General features: G+C 52.3%; 1 pseudogene; it reads left to right on the top strand.

Moving 5' to 3' along the window:
• The window catches only part of LOC121352643, a 17,768-nt pseudogene extending 3,675 nt beyond the window's left edge, over positions 1 to 14,093 (top strand).
• Positions 14,094 to 16,384: the final 2,291 nt, after the last annotated feature.

The raw sequence follows: 16,384 nt of genomic DNA, 5'->3' as shown, positions 1-16,384 counted from the left end.
CCCTCCCTCCCTCCCTCCCTCTCTATTCTTCTTCATCTCTTTATTATTATTACAGTTATAGTATGTTTAATAAATTTTAACATTATATACGGTGCAGAGCCTGGCTGGGGGCAATCACCACATTCCCAGGAGTCACCAGCATGTGTGGATAGGGACGTGTTCCCTCTCCAGTGACTTGGGCCTGATGGAATGGGTGATGGACACTGGGGAAGGCAGAGCATGTGGGGCAGGAAGGCAGCAGCAGCTTTTTATATTTAGAGGCTCCTATTGTGTCTTCTCCCCACCGCAGCTTGGATAAACTTGGCTCCCTTGGTTTTTCCCTCATTCCCACTCCTCTGGGCTCTCCCAGGGCCCTCTCCAGCTGGGATGCTGGGCTCCAGGAGGAGATTCCTGTGCCAAACTCTCCAGATGGGACCTGTGCCTCTGAGCAGGAGCTGGTTCCCGGTGGATGTGCTCAGTGTGTGCTTCCCAGTGAGTGAGCTGCTCAGGAAAAGCGTTTGGCATTGCAGGGGTTCTGGATGTTATAAATAAGAAGCTTGACTAGGCCAATATTCAAGCAGCAATCAATTTATTAATTAATATGGTAAAGTATGAGCAATACAGTGCTGGGTACAGCGGGGGAGATTTTCCCTCCAACTGCACACTGATAGTTGGGGCTTACAGGTATTTATAGCAGTACTCATAAGCTTTCTCAGCAGTTTCTATTCCCAATTTTTACATCACAATTCTATACACTATTGTGAGTTAGTTTTTCTCAGGATGTATCCCAGAAAGGAGTATCCCCATATGGTGGGGTCCAGCTTCCAAAAGAAGAAAGAAGTCTTCCAGCTGGTGAGGTCCAGATTCCAGATGTGGGTTCACCTTTTAATTGCAAGGACTATAAATCTCATAACAGTCATGTCCAGCTTCCCTTGGTTGAAACTATCAATCCTTCAGTTGATGTTCATCTTCCTTTCTCAAGCTGCTTTTCAATATTTTGTTAAGGCTCGAGATGAACATGCTTCCTTTTTATATATTCTAAAGCTATAGTTTCAAAGATCCTTACTACAAGCAATATTCTAAAATTATACTTCAAAAGGTTATTATTGCAAAACTCTTTTTAGCTAGAAGCAGAAAGTTCCTGTCAAACAGCAACATCCTTAAAGCTTTAATTCAAATGCTCCTAAATCAACTTAAGACTTATAAAGGTTAATTGCGAACAAAGGATAGGTTCAAAGGCCTTCTTCCATGCTTTACTTCCTCAGTTATTTATTAGAATTGTCTTTATAACTGTCCCATGGTCAGTTTCCACACATATCACAATCACAGATACACATGTTGCCTGTATGTGCCTGACACTAAACACAGCTTTGTATTTCACATGGAGCCCTGTTCTGCCAAGCCAATTATTCCCATCTGGCCACTTGCCTGTGATTTCCCACTCCTTCCCTTTGCTCTGCCCTGAAGTTCATCTTGTTGGACTTCAGATCATCCCAGATACATCAGGGCTGGCCTGGGTCTCAGCATGCCTGGTGAAGCCCCGTGCCAGCTGCAGGTCACAGCAGCCTGCTGCTGGCGTGTCCTGTCGGGCATTTGGAGTGACATGCTGGCACCCCTTGTGCTCTGCTTTCTACCTCAGGTTTGCTGTCCTGTGCTTTGTGCAGGCTCTTCTCCTGCAGCAGGAGAGCATGGCATCATCTGAAGAGCATCCCTATCCTCTTCCCATCCACAGCCTGGCCTTATCCCCAGGCAGGAGTGAGATGGATGTTTTGATAGAGCAGTAATTGCCTTATCTCCAGGCAAGTGAGAGACCAATTGCACAGTGGGCTCAGGGTGATACCCTGAGGCTCCTTTTTCCCTTGTGCTGCATTTCTCCAGCCCTAGAGTGCAGCTTCCCGGTGTTGTCTGCATCTTGTCTGGCTGCTAACACCAGGAGAAATCTGAGAAGGGGCTTCCAGCCTTCTCCACCTTCTCTGGTATTTCTGAGGTGTGGGTGTTGTGTGTTGAGGAGACCACTCCATGTGTGGAGACACGAGGCTTGACTCCATTTTCTCAGAAGGCTGATTTATTATCTTATGATATATATTAAAATACTACATTAAAACTATACTAAAAGAACAGAGAGAAAAGAATCATCAGAAGGCTACAAAGAACAAGAATAGAATAGAATGCATAACAAAATCTTGTGACTGCTCACAGCCTTGGCACAGGTAGCTGTGATTGGTCATCAGTTGAAAACAATCCACATGGACCAATGGAAGATGCACCTGTTGCATTCCACAGCAGCAGATAGTTATTGTTTACATTTCTCTCCTGAGGCCCTCAGCTCCTCAGGAGGGGAAAAATCCTAGGAAAGGATTTTTCATAAAATATCATAGCTACAGTTGTGTGCCTCTGGCTTGGGAACAGACCTGTTTAAGGGGGTGTAGGAAGCCAGGCATCAGAGCCTGGGGCAGTGTTTAGGCTGGGACAGAGCAGAGGACAACCACGGTGGGTTTGGGTATCAGTGCCTGCTACCACAGTGGATACAAGGAAAGGGACTTGTCATCTGCATGGGGTCCTGGTTTCCATTGCAGGGTAGTGACTCACTGCATCATCCTTTGAATCTGCTTTGCTTTTGATATTCTTCTCTGTCTGTGCTTTAACAAGAAACCAGACTAATTAGTAGTCTTCTGGAAACACTAAGCTTTGGGCCTAGAGAAGGAAGCTCGGGAGCTCCCTCCATGCCTCTACCGGTGTGATTCAGGGTGTGCACACTGTAACTCCTCTGTGCCCTGGGGCAAACGCTGCAGGTGTTGCACAGCTCTCTGCTGCCTGGGATCTCAGCCTTCCCTGCACAAAATCAGGGGGCTCAGGGCTTGGTCTCCCCAAGCTTTGCCCATCAGGCCCAGCTGGAGAGCAGTACTGGGTAGCGGTGACAGCTCTGGTGCGATCACTGCCTGCCTCAAAGGCACTCTAAAGGTTTTGTCACTCGTGTAAACAATGACTGAACCTCACTGCCAGATTTGTGCTGAGCTCTGTCTGCAAACCAATTTGCAGTGGTTGCTACTTGGACCTGTGTCTGACATCCTTCCAGACAAATCTGTAGTGACTTTGCTGATCCCATGTCTTTGAGAGCAAACGCCCAAGGAGAAAAGCTGATGTTTATGTTGCCGACTGCCACGATGTTCTGGCCTCTCTGTGGTGTGACTGGAGCCCCACTTGCTGCAAAGAGGGAGATCTCATGAAAGCTTGGGTGGATTGTAGTGGCTTGGTAAAGCTCCAGCTAGCTGGAGAGCTGTGCTTGGGTTAGTTTCCTATGGTTCCTGTAGCAAAGGAAGCAGATGTTGTGATTGCAGATGTGGCTCTGTCAAGGGTGAGCAAGAAAATGGGGCTTTAAATGCTCTCTGAGGTGGAGAGGATGTGATTAGGAAATGTGCTGCCATGCCTTCTTCCTAGGACACCAGGCCAGCAGGTCTGCAAGAGAGGATCACAGAATCCCAGACTGGTTTGGGTTGGAAGGAAGTTCATCCCATTCCACCCCCTGGCATGGGCAGGGACACATCCCACTATCCCAGGGTGCTCCAAGCCCTGTCCAACCTGGCCTGAAACTCTTCCAGGGATGGAGTACCCACAGCTGCTCTGGTCATCTGTGCCAGGGCCTCACCACCCTCACAGGGAAGAATTCTTTCCCAACATCCAACCTAACCCAATCTCTTTCAGAACCCATGGAAAACCCTGTCCTGGTGTGAGACCACGCTCTGGAGTCTGGCAAAGGGGCTGGGTTTAGGAGGTCTCACCAGTCTTTCCCACCTCTGGTGCTGGTCTCACCAGTTCCCTCCCCAGTGCTCTGCTGCGGGGCAGCTGGCAGCAGGTCTCCCTGGGTAATCTCACTGCAATCAGCACTAAATTAGCTTTTTTTATTAATCTCATCTCGGTTTGTTGTTACCAGAGCTGGCTGTTGGGCCAGAGCTGCAGGGGTCTGGCCTGAAATAACTGAGGCAGTGAAAGGAGTCAAGCTCAAATCTGTCCCTGGGCAAGATCCTGCAGGACTGGGTGGGATGAAGGTTTGCAGCAGCAGGCTGGAGAGGCTGGTGTGGACTTGGGGATGCTAGCACTCCCCAGGGCATTCCTGTGCTCCTTGGAAAACGCTGAGTGACTTTTCCAAATAGTTTATCATCTGTGGGTTTGGGATTTGTCTGTTTCACTTGGATGGCATGAGCCTGCTCTGTGTGGCGCCGTGCCTTTGTTAAACAGCTGAGGCAAAGGTTAGTGCTAATTTGACAGGGCTTGGGATCAGATCCAAGAGGAAAATGGTTGTGTGTGGCTTGGTGTTGCTTGAACAGCTGGGAGCTCCTGGTTTTTGGATGCCAGGCACCTCTAGAGCCTGTTCAAAGAGAAGTGTTTGCCATGGGTGAAGCTTGTCAACTTCCCCCAGTGTAACCCAGCCTGAAAGAGCAGATCTGGCTCTGGGGTTGTTTCCAATAAACTTTTATTTTCAGCACCAAATCTATGCCAGAGGCAAGGGATGTGTTTTAGCCTCCATGGCTGCCTTGCCATGTTTGTCTTTGGGAATGTGATGGGCAAAAAAGTGAAGAGATTAGATGACTTTGCTCCTTTTTCCTTCTTTCTCCTGCTGGAAGTTTTTCCTCCATTGCATGGCTGAGGAACCTCCTTGCAGAGACAAGAAAGCCAACCCACAGGAGGGTGCTCTTGGGGATGTTTGGGGCACATCCTGATTCACTGATGCTGGAAGCTCTGCTGGTCCTGTCTGGCGTCCTCCCGGTCTGAGTGAAAGCTTTGCAGTCTTTGGGATCACACCAGCAGCAGGAAACCTGCAGTGCTCTGGCTGGTTCAGAACAAAGCTGGATTTTCCCCTGCTGTCTTAAAAATGACACACAGCCTCTGTCCCAGCACTTTGAAAATGTAAGTGATCACCACACTGCTCCAGCAGATGCCTGGGACTTACCTGGTAATGCAGATGGCTTTTGCCGTGGTGTTTTTCATAGAACTGTGGAATCATTGAGCTTGGAAAAGACCTCTGTGATCATCAAGTCCAACCATTAACCCAGCACTGCAAAGCCCACCACTAACCCATGTCCCTAAGCACCACATCCACATGTTAATTCCCGTTAATTGTCCAAGATGCACTGCAGGAGATTGGAAAAACTGGGCACAAACAGCAAAAGTGCATTGTCCTTTTACCCAGTTACTTTTGTTGTTGTGGATGTATTATAGATTAGATACACATTGGACCTGTTTCCTTTAATCCCATTAATTCGTGGTCTCAGCTGCTTTGTGTGGGAGTCTGAACTGCTCCATTTGAAGGAATGTGTTAAATGGGATGAATTAGCCAGCTTTCAATACAGCTCATCACCTGCTTTGTCCTGCCTGGCAGCCAGTGGGGGTCTCTTCTTCCTGCCAGCCACTGTTTCCAGTCCATCTTAGCCATTGGCCCCTTGGAGACCTGGCTTCAGCACCCTGAGGGATCCATGGCTCCGGGTGGGATTCCAGAGGGTGGCATCTCCCCATCCTGTCTCAAGCAAGGACATGTTTCAGGAGTGATCCCTCCCTTCCATGTGGTTTCCTGTGTTGTAAATGAGCTAGGATATGGTTAAAATGTTGGGTTTTCCCTTCCAAGTCAAAAAGTGACTGGGAATAGCCTCTGTACCCTTGGTGGTTGCATGGGCCTGGAGTCCTCTACCTGGAAGTGCTTGGGTTTCCCTTGGGATCGCTCCCAATCCCGATGGTTCTTGGCAGTTTGAGTGAGGATGAGTTCAGAGAGCTTTGGAGGAGGAGAGCCACAGGAACAACATGGCCCCTGACTGTGGATGGTGAGGACTGGGCTGGATGTGAGCACCAGCTGCTCCACACCACCAGTACTTTGGTAGCAGACAACATCTCTTTGAGTTTCCTCCCCTCTCTCCATGCTCCAGACCTTCTCCCAGGTCAGGTGTGTCCCATGGAAGACAGATTCCGGACGATTTTTGAGCTCAGCTGTGCAGAAATGGACTGCTCTGTGTTTGAGAGAAGGGGAAGTGAGCACCTTTGGTGGGAGATTAAAAGGCCCTTGCTAAGATCAGTGGGAGAGGTGAAGAAATTTTGCTGAAAAGCCCAAAATGGGTATTTCCTGCTGGATTCTGAAAGCCACAGCAGCTTTCCCCAGCTGTCCCTGCAGATGCTGCTGGTGGATGCTGGGAGAGAGCTGGAGACCAGATGCTCTCAAGATGTGCATGCTCTCAAAAAGTTCTGTGCCCTTTTGGAGCTCTGTTTTGGAAGAACTTGTTTCTTTTTGAAATCTCCTGCCAGCCTGCCTCATTTCAATGCTTTAGAGAGGAGTCAGCCCTTCAAAAGAAATCAAATTTTAAATGAGAATTGATGTTTCATTTTGAAACTATTAGGGTCCATGAAGTGCAAATTGAAGCCATGTGGTCCAGAAGGGATTTTTTTCCTTGGGGATCACACAGCAATCACATGAGGAGGCTTTTTGCTTGGTGTCTCCAAGCAAAGATTCTGTTGAATCTCGTCTTTCCCAACCTCTCACATCCCCTGAGCAGGCTGGTCTGACAGCACAGGATGAAAAAGAGCAGAAGCCGTGGCTGATTTATAAGGTGGAGATGCTGCCTGAGCATCTCCAAGGAGTGCTGAAGGTTTGAGGGAGCAAGAAGTATCCCAGCACTGCCAGCAATGGAGATGGAGGCTGACTCTGCTCCAGAGCACCCTCTCCACTGCTATTTGTGTCCCCTTGTGCAAGACCTGCAGCTGGGTACCCTAACCCTGCTGTATCCATACCCTGGCTGATGAAAGCCTCCATGGGTCAGTGCTTGTTGGCACTCAGGCTCCAGGTAAATACATCCCAGGGATGCTTTGATTCCAAATTAGTTTTGAATTCAAACATGCCAATCCATCAGGTTTGTTGCAGAGCAAAATGTCCCAGATCAGCAGTTGCACGTGAAACTTCTTTAGATTTCAAATTGTTTTGGCTTTGAACTTGGTGTTACCAGGGAAGAAACCAAACAAACCTTTAAAACATTTCAGTGGTGAAGTGAGAGCTTCTGCCATGGAGAAAATTAAATGTATGGTCAGACTTGGGATGGTTTGTGTAGGCTGGCACAAAAAAACATGCCTTGAAAATCATCCTTTTGCTGGCAGCTGAGCTTGGATAGAGTTTTTTCAGTGATAATCAGCAGATAAAAGGATCATGCTGGAGATGTCCCTGGGAGCCTCTGTCCTCAGTCCTGTTCCCTGAACAACTGGTTCTGTGGGAGTCCTGTGATGCTCGAGGTCCCACGAGCCGGGCAGCAGGAGGTTTCATGCTGGCTGCACCCAGGGGCGTTGCCTTGAAGGCCTCCAGTGCTGAAGCATGAGGCAGCTCCTGAATCAGCCTGGGGAGGTCATGGCAGCAATTCCTGGGAGCCGGGAGCTCTCAGGTGTCACTGGGAGTGCCATGGCCACCAGCTCTTGATCTGCTTCCAGGCAGCCAAAGGTGGAAGGGAGAAAATAAGTCTGGGTGCTTTGATGGCATCTCAGGTGCTTTGGGAAGGTTTGTTTATATCATTCTCTAACCCTGAAGGGCAGCAGAGCAGACAGAGCACCCCAGTGGGGTGGCTTGAAGCCAACTCCAGCTCTGCCAGGCTCTAACCAGAAGCCTCCTGGCTGTGTTGGGTGGTGTTCTCCAGCCTGAAGCACTCAGCCCCCCTCTGTCCTTTGCATCTCTGCCTCATACCCTGGCAGGAGTGAGGTTTCCCAGAAATTAGATCAAGCAGGGGAAAGAATCTCTTGGAGGAAGCCTTGGGCAAGCTGGGCATGGCTCTGTAAGTGGGCTCAGTGGCAGTTCCCCCTGATGGTCACACCTCCCTCCATGCTGGGTTCATGGGCATCCAGTAGCTGCATGAGCAGCTCTGGGGTGTGGAGGAGGAGCAGGAAGCTCCTGGCTTGCCTCTTCCACACTGATTTCTTGCCCTCTCACTTGCAGCTACAGCTCCAAATGATGGCAACTGCGTGGATCAGCCCAGAGCCCCAGGAGGGGACAGATGGATGGAGCCCCAGGGTGACAGGGAGCTGTTTCCTGAGGGGGAGCTGCTGCTCCAGGTATGGTGCTGTGGCTTGGTCATTTGGGGTCTCGCCAAGCTGCTCTGGAGCTTGTGGTCCCATCTGTGGAGCGGAAGGAGACCCTACCTTGCCCAGAGCTGCGTCACTGTGATTCCTGCAGGCACTGAGTTCCTGGGGACAGAGACCAGTGGCACTGTCTGACTGGGATGGGTCCAGATCCCCATTCTCACCATTCCCTCTCATCCCACTGCAATTTGCTGCCCCTTTTATTGTTACATCTCATGGACACAAGCTCCATCAAGACCAAGAGGTTCAGGGATGTCATATGGTGGTGTAAGGATTGATCCCTGGATAGTTTCCAAGGTGCTGGGTTGGTTCATTATCTTTAGCAAAGGCCAAGAGGAGAATGTTGAGAGCTGTGGGAGAAAAGATCCCCCAGGAACTCCTTGCCCTACCTGGGGCATTGTGTGAGCTCCATAGGGATGAGTTCTCAGCCTGCCTGGGATGGGAAAAGCCCAGCTTCATTTTGTAGGTTGTGGGGGAGAAAAGAAGAGCAGCTGGGTGTTGGAAAACAGTGGTGAACAAAACCAGTGAGAAATGAGAGCTGTGCTTTGTAGAAAGGCCACGTGTGTCTCATGAAACAGCTGACAGTGAAGCTCGGAGCACGAGGGTCTGGTGAATTAGCCTCCCACAGTGCTGCTGGTTTGGGCTGCTGTTTATAAATGTGAGCTGGAAGAGCCTGACATGGAAGGTCACACGGAAAGCCTGACTGCTGAACAAGCATCTGGGCATGTCAGCTGAGGAACATGCTCACTGGGGCTGCAGGACGAGTCTGTGCAAGACCTTCAATCATTCCATGTTCTTGGCACCTCCTGTGCCTGGGCTTTCACAGAATCCCAGAATGGTTTGGGTGGGAAGGGACCTTAAAGCTCAGCTTGTGATGAGCTGCCATGGGCAGGGACACATTCCCAGGTTGCTCCAAGCCCCATCCAGCCTGGCCTTGGGCACTTCCAGGGATCCAGGGACAGCCACAGCTTCTCTGGGCACCCTGTGCCACGGCCTCCCCACCCTCTCCAGCTCTTCTGCAGGCTTTCTGGGCCTTCAGTCCTCTTCTCCCACCTCTCCAAACACCAGCAGATGGATGCTTGGCTCTCTTTAAGCCTGGCTTTGGTTGCTTCAAATCTGTTCCTGCAGAGCCCTCCAGGCAGCAGGCAATGTGAGCAGATCCCCAGCAGGAGCCTCCATGTGGGATTTTGGAGAGGCAGTGACTCCTGGGAGCTCAGTGTGACTTTTGGCAGTGAATCCTGGACCACATGAGGTCCCCCACGGTCCCAGCTGTGTGTGAGTGTGATGGTCACAGAGGAGCAGCTGGATACCAGGAAGGAGCCCGTGGCTGCCCTGGCCCCAGCATGGAGCTGCTCCTGAGCACTCCCCAGGGCTTTGGACTTCGACCATATGATGGCAATTTGTTGAGCCATCACATCAGAGCATTGGCAGGCTGGGATGATTGAAGGCATCTGGAGAGCTTATGAGGTGTTACTGTGACAGAAATCCCCCTGCTGAGCTGTCTGGTGGCTTTTTTTCCTCTCCACAAAGATCATTTTAAGCATATACTGTGATTTGCAGCAATCTCTGACTTGGGATCCCTCAGGGGGCTGCAGCACACAAAGGGAAGGAACTAGTCCCTCAGCAAGCTGGATCTGTATGCTAGGTTTTCATTTAGGGTGTTCTTTCCCTAATTTCTCTCCTTCCATTCACTAATAAATTAAACATATGACAGTCAAGAACAGCGTGCATGAGTTACTATCTAGTGCAGTGCTTTGATTTTGGGGAAAATCAACCTGAAATGGCCACCAGAATCATAGAATATCCAGAGCTGAAAGGGACCCACGAGGATCATTGTGTCCAAAGCACAGCCCTAGGAGAGTGTAGCTATTCCCAGCTGGAAAGGAGGACTCCAGATCCTCCATGAAACCTCTCCTTAGCTGGTTCCTCCTGATGGAGGAGCTGCCCTGCAGTGAGATGGGGTTCCATGGGGGGTTTGGAGAAAGTGGTCAATCCAGCTTGGATCATTGCTTGTGCTGGGAACAAGAAACTCCATGGAACTGAATCTTGCGTGGTTACCAAGTGCTGTCCTTCTTTGTGGGGCTCCTTGTTGGGGAAGAAGGTCCCTTCCTGTCCCTGGATGCTGAAGAAACAGCTGGGGGATTTCATCCTTAGCAGCTGGATTGAAGCTGGGCAGAGCAACTTTGGACTGAACTTTTGCTTTCAGGCCCTCAATGGATTTGTCATCGCCGTGACTGGAGATGGCTACATCTTCTACATCTCCCCTACTGTGCAGGACTACCTGGGCTTCCACCAGGTGAGCACCGTGTTTTCCTGGCTGGAAACAGATGGATGCAGTCCTGCTGTGGGAAGGAGGTGCAGATGGAGAGCAAAGCTTCCCAAAGGATAGCAGCTCCTGTGGCAGGGGAAGGAGCTGGAGTTTGCCTGTCTTTACACTCAGTCCTGGCGCTTTTAGTGCCCAGGAAGGGAAACCTTCTGCCATGTCCTCCTCCTGACACCTCTGCCAGGCTGTCCAGAAGCAGACAGTATTCTGTTTTGTCATTCCAGTCGGATCTCATCTACCAGAGCGTGTATGAGCTGATCCATGCGGACGACAGGGCCACCTTCCGCCGACAGCTGCATGGGACCCCAGTGCATGCTGCTGACAGTGAGTGCCACGGTGATCCCTACAGGGCTTCACTAGAGCAGCTCTGATCAAGGTGTTCAGCACAGCTTGGAAAACTTCCTTTTGCGCTTGCTTTTCCAGCTTTCTCCCCTGAGCAGCCACTGCTTGCCAGGTGCAGCGCCGTGTCCAGCCCCCAGCACCGCCATACTGAGAAGGAATCCTTCATGGAGAGGAGCTTCACCTGCCGCTGCCTGCTGGATAACTCCTCAGGATTCCTGGGATTCCTGGTAATGCTGGGACACCCCTCTGCTCCTCCTGTGCCTGCAGGGTGTTTCCCCAGAGTCACTTGTGTCCCATAGGGATGACAGCACAGCCAGTTCCCACCACCCTGTTTCCTTCACACCCACATTTTCTAATCCCTATAAGGCCTTGAATTTCCGTGGGCGCCTGAAGTTCCTTCTTGGGCAGCAAAAGTCAGCAGCAGACAAGTCCCCAGTTGCTCTCTTTGCCATTGCCACACTCCTCCAGCCTGTCTCCCTCCTGGAGCTCCGGACCAAAACGCTCATCTTCCAGACAAAGCACAAGCTGGACTTCACTCCCATGGCCTGTGATTCCCGGTAAGGCATCTCTCACTTTCCCTGTGGCAAAATCCCTGGTGCTGGACTAGAAAGCTAGACCTGCTGGGGACAAGGAACACCTGACCCAGCTCCCGTGGCCTGATGTTTCTGTCCCTCTACTGCAGGCCCCCAGTAACATGGAGAGCAGGTTAACGGGGCACCAGCACTTCTTGTCGGCTGTGGTTTGGGTGGTTTGTGGAACAGGGGATGCAGCTCAGCCCAGGGTGGTGCGTTGCACCACCAAAGTGGGGGTCTGACCCAAAGTGGGGTGCAACTGTGGGGGATGCATCCCTGGTGTCACTGCATTCCTGTGCTGTTTCCAGGGGGAAGGTTGTCCTTGGATACATGGAGGTGGAGCTGTGCAGGAGGGGATCTGGATACCAGTTTGTGCATGATGCACTGTGCAGAGCACCACGTGAGAAGTGAGTGCTGGGGAGCTGTTGGGGGAGTGTTTGTGGGGTCCCTCAAGGCTCTGGCCTGGCTGTAGTATTGCTCCTTTGTGCTGGAGCATCTGTGATAAAGGCTCTTCCTCCTGGATGAGCTCGGGTAGCTGGCAGAGACACAGCACACTGCATCTCCTGCCCCTGTAGCATGGCCACAAGGTGATACTCAACCTCATGGCATCTTGCAAGTGTCATTTTTCTGCCTCCGTGGAGGAACTCTGTCTGTGGCCCTTCTTTTGTGTCCCTTCATCCCAGAGATGAAGACGAGGGAGAGCGGGCTGACTGTGTTCCGGCTGCTGACCAAGAGAGGCAGCTGGGTGTGGGTGCAGGCCAACGCACGGCTGGTGTACAAAGGGGACAGGCCCGACTGCATCATCGCCCACCAGCAAGCCCTGTCGTGAGTATTGCTGGCCCCCTTCAGCTGCTCTGGGCGTGGGGGGCTGCCCAAGGCACGCAGAGGCCATGAAGGTGGAGGAAAGGGTAAGTGAGGTTGGCACTTTGTAGCATTTGTCCTCCTGTAGTGTGAGTGAAACGGCTCTGAGGAGGTGGTTGCGGACACGCTCCTGCCTGGGAGCAGCAGCCCTTCTCTGAGCCATGCAGACCTCCCTGTGGGCTCCTCAGAGCCCTCTTGCAGCCAGCCCAATCCAGCCCCCTTTTCCTCTAGAAAAGCCAGGGCAGGGCTGTGAGCTCCCCCCTTGCTGTCAGAAGTGTGGTTTTGCCTGGCCTGGAGGAGTTGTTCATGCTGTTTCCATCCCTTTTTGCCTCCACACTGAAGGAATGAAGAAGGGGAGGAATATCTCCAGAAGAGAAACCTGCAGCTGCCTTTCAGCTTTGCCACGGGGGAAGCAGTCTTGTATGGGAATGACCTTCCTGTGTTCTTGGACTCATTCCAAACCAAGGAGGGGTTGCAGGTACAAGCAAACTCCAGCTCAGAGCAGTGCTTGGTAGACCCCAACTCTCTCCTTGGGGCCATAATGAAGCAGGATGCATCCATATACAATTCCCATGCTGACAACGTGCCTCACTTCTCCCTGCCAGGTTTCAACCCTGAGCCTGATGGGCTGACCTGGAATGAGGACGTCAGCAGTGCCAAGGACAGCGACTCTCTCCTTGTGGTCATCGAAATCCTCTTTGAGAAGAGTGAGGTGGATGGAAACGTCTTCCAGAGCCTGAACGTGGGCAGCACAGAGCTGCAGCACTGGGAGGAAGCTCTGCTCAGCCTGGGGGCAGAGGAGGAGCCACCAGCTCAGGGGTTCGGGCAGAGGCCAGGCACCAAGGTGACATCCTCTGTAGAGCAGACGCTCCTCAGGGAGGGTGCTGGAAAGAGATTGGACTTCCCACACTGCCATGAGGAAAACAGTGCTGTGCCTCACTTCCAGCACTGCTGGGCAGCTGGTTCAGCATTCCCAGCACAGCCCCAGGCAGCAGGCACATGGGGAGGCCAGGGGGTTGTGGGCTCCATGGGCTCCATTCCCTCTGAGGGCAGCTTTGCCCAGCCAGAGCTGCAGGTCCCATTTAACCCAGCTGGACTAGTGACAGGGACTGTGCTGGGTGTCCCCATCTCCAGCAGCAAATCCTCTGCAGCACTTCAGCTGGCAAACCAGGCATTTCAGGCAGAAGCTACACCCCCTGCTCCTGTAGATAACGCTCTTCCTACTGCTCAGAGCCAGCCTGGGTGCCAGCTGGTGGGCTCAAGCTCCTCACCGCCGTTGCACTCAAACACGTTGGTGACTCTGTGGCACAGTGTCCCCCTCCAGGCAAACCCAGACAGTTGCCCATCAGAGACTTCGTTGACCATAGCTCCAAAACAGCTGGAAGCTGCAGGAGCCTACGTGGAGTCCCAGACTCTGCCATGTGGCAGTCCTGAGAATCCCCCAGGGGCTGGGCTGTGGTTGCTGCCTCCCTCCCAATCTTTTCCTTGCCCTGCCCAGGGCTTGCATGAGTCCCTGTTCTCTGGGGATGGGAAGCTCTGTGATGTGGAGGCTGCTCCCCCTGCACCCTCAGGAGCCAGGCAGCTGCCAGGGCATGGCAGCTTCCCCAAACAGCCCCTGGTAGCCCATGTAGACCCCAGCTTTTCCTGGGAGAGGGAGCAGGCAGTGCTCCGAAAGGACAAGTAGTTCTCACAGCTGTGGCTCCCACAGGCTGGGGCAGCTCCTCAGAGGTGCCATGGGGCAGGGCCAGTGCACCACAGTGGGCTCCAGCACAGATCCCAGCACCCAGCAGATGGACTGAGTTGTGCTGTCCGAGTGCCAGTACGGAAACAGCCTTTTTAGGCATGAGAGCAACTTCCTTGAGGGGTGCTGCTAAAATACGCCTTCCCCAGCAGCTGGGCGCTTTGCCTTGCCCCGCTGAGAACCACCCTGGAGCACCCTGCTCCTCACTGGGCTTGGTTTCAAGGTGCTCAGCAGCTCTCCCGTGCTCCGGGCAGGGCCCTAGCTGCCCATCAGTTCCCTGTTCAGCTGGCAGCCCCTCTGTGACTGTGAGATCCAACTCAAGGTGAGGTGCGAGGGCTGCAGGACCTGAGGGGAGCCTGGCTCCTGTGGAGGGAGAAAGGGGTCTGCCAGGGGTGCAGCCACACCATCCTTTGTGGGCAGCCTGGTTTGGAGCTCACTGTGAACCAGGAGCCCTGTCTTGGAAAGCCACCAGCAGCTGTGAGCTCTTCTCATACCTGCCAGTGGGGCCCCATGCTCCCTGGTCTCTCAGGATTTTGTCTTCCAATGCTGTCAGGCAGTCTAAGATGAAGTGGTTTGGACTTTTTGTTCCATGAGAAGTCTTTTGGGGAGATGCAGCTGTGCCACTGGAGAGGCCTGCGGGCTCCTGGGGTCCAAGGAAGGACAGTGCTTGCTGGCACATCCATGTGCTTGGGGCAGCCTCTTGCAGATGGAGCTGCTGCCTCACAGGCAGGCAGCACTGAACTGCTGTTTTTCAACCATACAGCATGCTCTCCTCATCTCCTCTGTTGGACCACCCTTGTCATGTTGCTGTTTAGTCCCCTGCATCATCTCTGCCGGCCTGAGCCTCTTTTCCTCCTGTGCTCTCCATCTCCTCCAGAGACCATCCAAATCCTTTGGAAAAGATGTTACCAAGCACTTCAAGAAGCTCAGCAGCATTGAAGGGTCTTGGTGGGCGGTGGAGTTGGTGGGAGTGAAGGTGTCTTGGGGATTTGGGCTCTCCAGCAGCCTACCAGGGGAATTTGGGTGAGGTGGATACCAGGCCATTGTGACCTTTCTGGGATGCAGGGTGGGGAAGGTCCACCCAAGCTCCTCTTGGGTTTGTCATGGGCTTGTCCTTGTTGTCCTCTTCTCTGCTCCACAGTGCCATGGGACAGGGAAGAGTGGGTGTTCCCCCTGTGGTTTTGCCAAAGCAGTGAGAAGGAAAGGCAGGGAGGAATGCAGTGACCACTGGCTGCCTCTCCAGACCCACTTGGTGCCCCTCAAACCATTTTCCTGCAGCCCAGAACAACCATTTTGCTGAATTCTCTTCTGTGTATGTAACCTAAGATGTCAATGAATTGGTTTTTTCCCCACCGTGAGAGCAAAGTCTTGCAGATCCATCAGGGAAACCCACAAAAAAAAAAAAAAAAAAAAAAAAAAAAAAAAAAAGATTGGGGAGGGTGGGGATGACTTGAGACCACACTGACTTACAACACTGGGTCAGAGAGGTCAGAGTGCTTGGGGACATTCACACCTTGCCCTCATGCACCCATCACCCTGAGCATCATATCCCACACCAGTGTTAAGCATTTAGGATCAAATTAAATCAGGTAATTAGTGCAGGGCTGGCAGCAAGCCCACATGTCCTGGTGTAGAGTAGCCTCATCTCCCTGGGTCTCTTCCTTCATGCCCAGCTCTGCCTCTGCTCACGGGACCTGGGAAAGATCAAGCTCCTCTCTGCAGGCTGGGAGCAGAGCAATGCTGAAATGTGCTGGACCACTCTAAGGTGGCTTCGAGGAGCACCTTGGCTGGGCAAGGAGTTGACTGGCCATGATCCAGATCCAAAAAGCAGCAGGATGGACTCTGCTCACTGGCCTCTGTTGTTCTGGCACCTGTGAGACGGTGCTGGAAGTGTACCAGGGGCTCCCAGTGCTGCAAGAGATGGACCTTGGGGTGGAAGCACTGCTGCTTGGGGCTGTGACAGACCCCCCCTGTGCTCTGTCACTGGTGTCTGATCTCTCTGTACTTCATGGCTGTACAGATAAAGTCTGTTCTGGTGCAGTGTCTCATTTTCTGCTCTGTGATTTCTTTGTGCTGCTGGTGGCAGCCAGAAGGTGCTGAGGAGAAAAGAGCTGTCCGGAGCCTCACCCCTGTGTTTGACGATGTATTAAAAGGCAATTTGCTTTGTGCTGATGTTTGTTTTGACCTGAAACCATGTCTCTCCATTTCCTCCTTGGCTGAGCAAGGGCTGGAAAAAGCCTAGCCCTGGTGCTGGGTGTGTGACACTCTCGTTGTCACTGTCCCCAGCTACTGTGGGCATGCAGGGCAGCAGAGGCATGACAGTGTCCCCGCTTTGCACCCCCAAACTGGCCTGTGGGGTTGTGGGACTCACAGGCAGGGTTACACTCGGCATTGACACACGTTTTTAATATCCGACTATTAAAAATTATTACAGAGATGCCTCTGCCCAAAATAAGGTGTAAACAACAC

This window comes from Pyrgilauda ruficollis, unplaced genomic scaffold (genome assembly GCF_017590135.1).
Source record: "Pyrgilauda ruficollis isolate IOZ18807 unplaced genomic scaffold, ASM1759013v1 scaffold191, whole genome shotgun sequence".
NCBI classification, from domain to species: Eukaryota; Metazoa; Chordata; class Aves; order Passeriformes; family Passeridae; genus Pyrgilauda; species Pyrgilauda ruficollis.
This window is presented reverse-complemented; position numbering and strand designations above follow the sequence as displayed.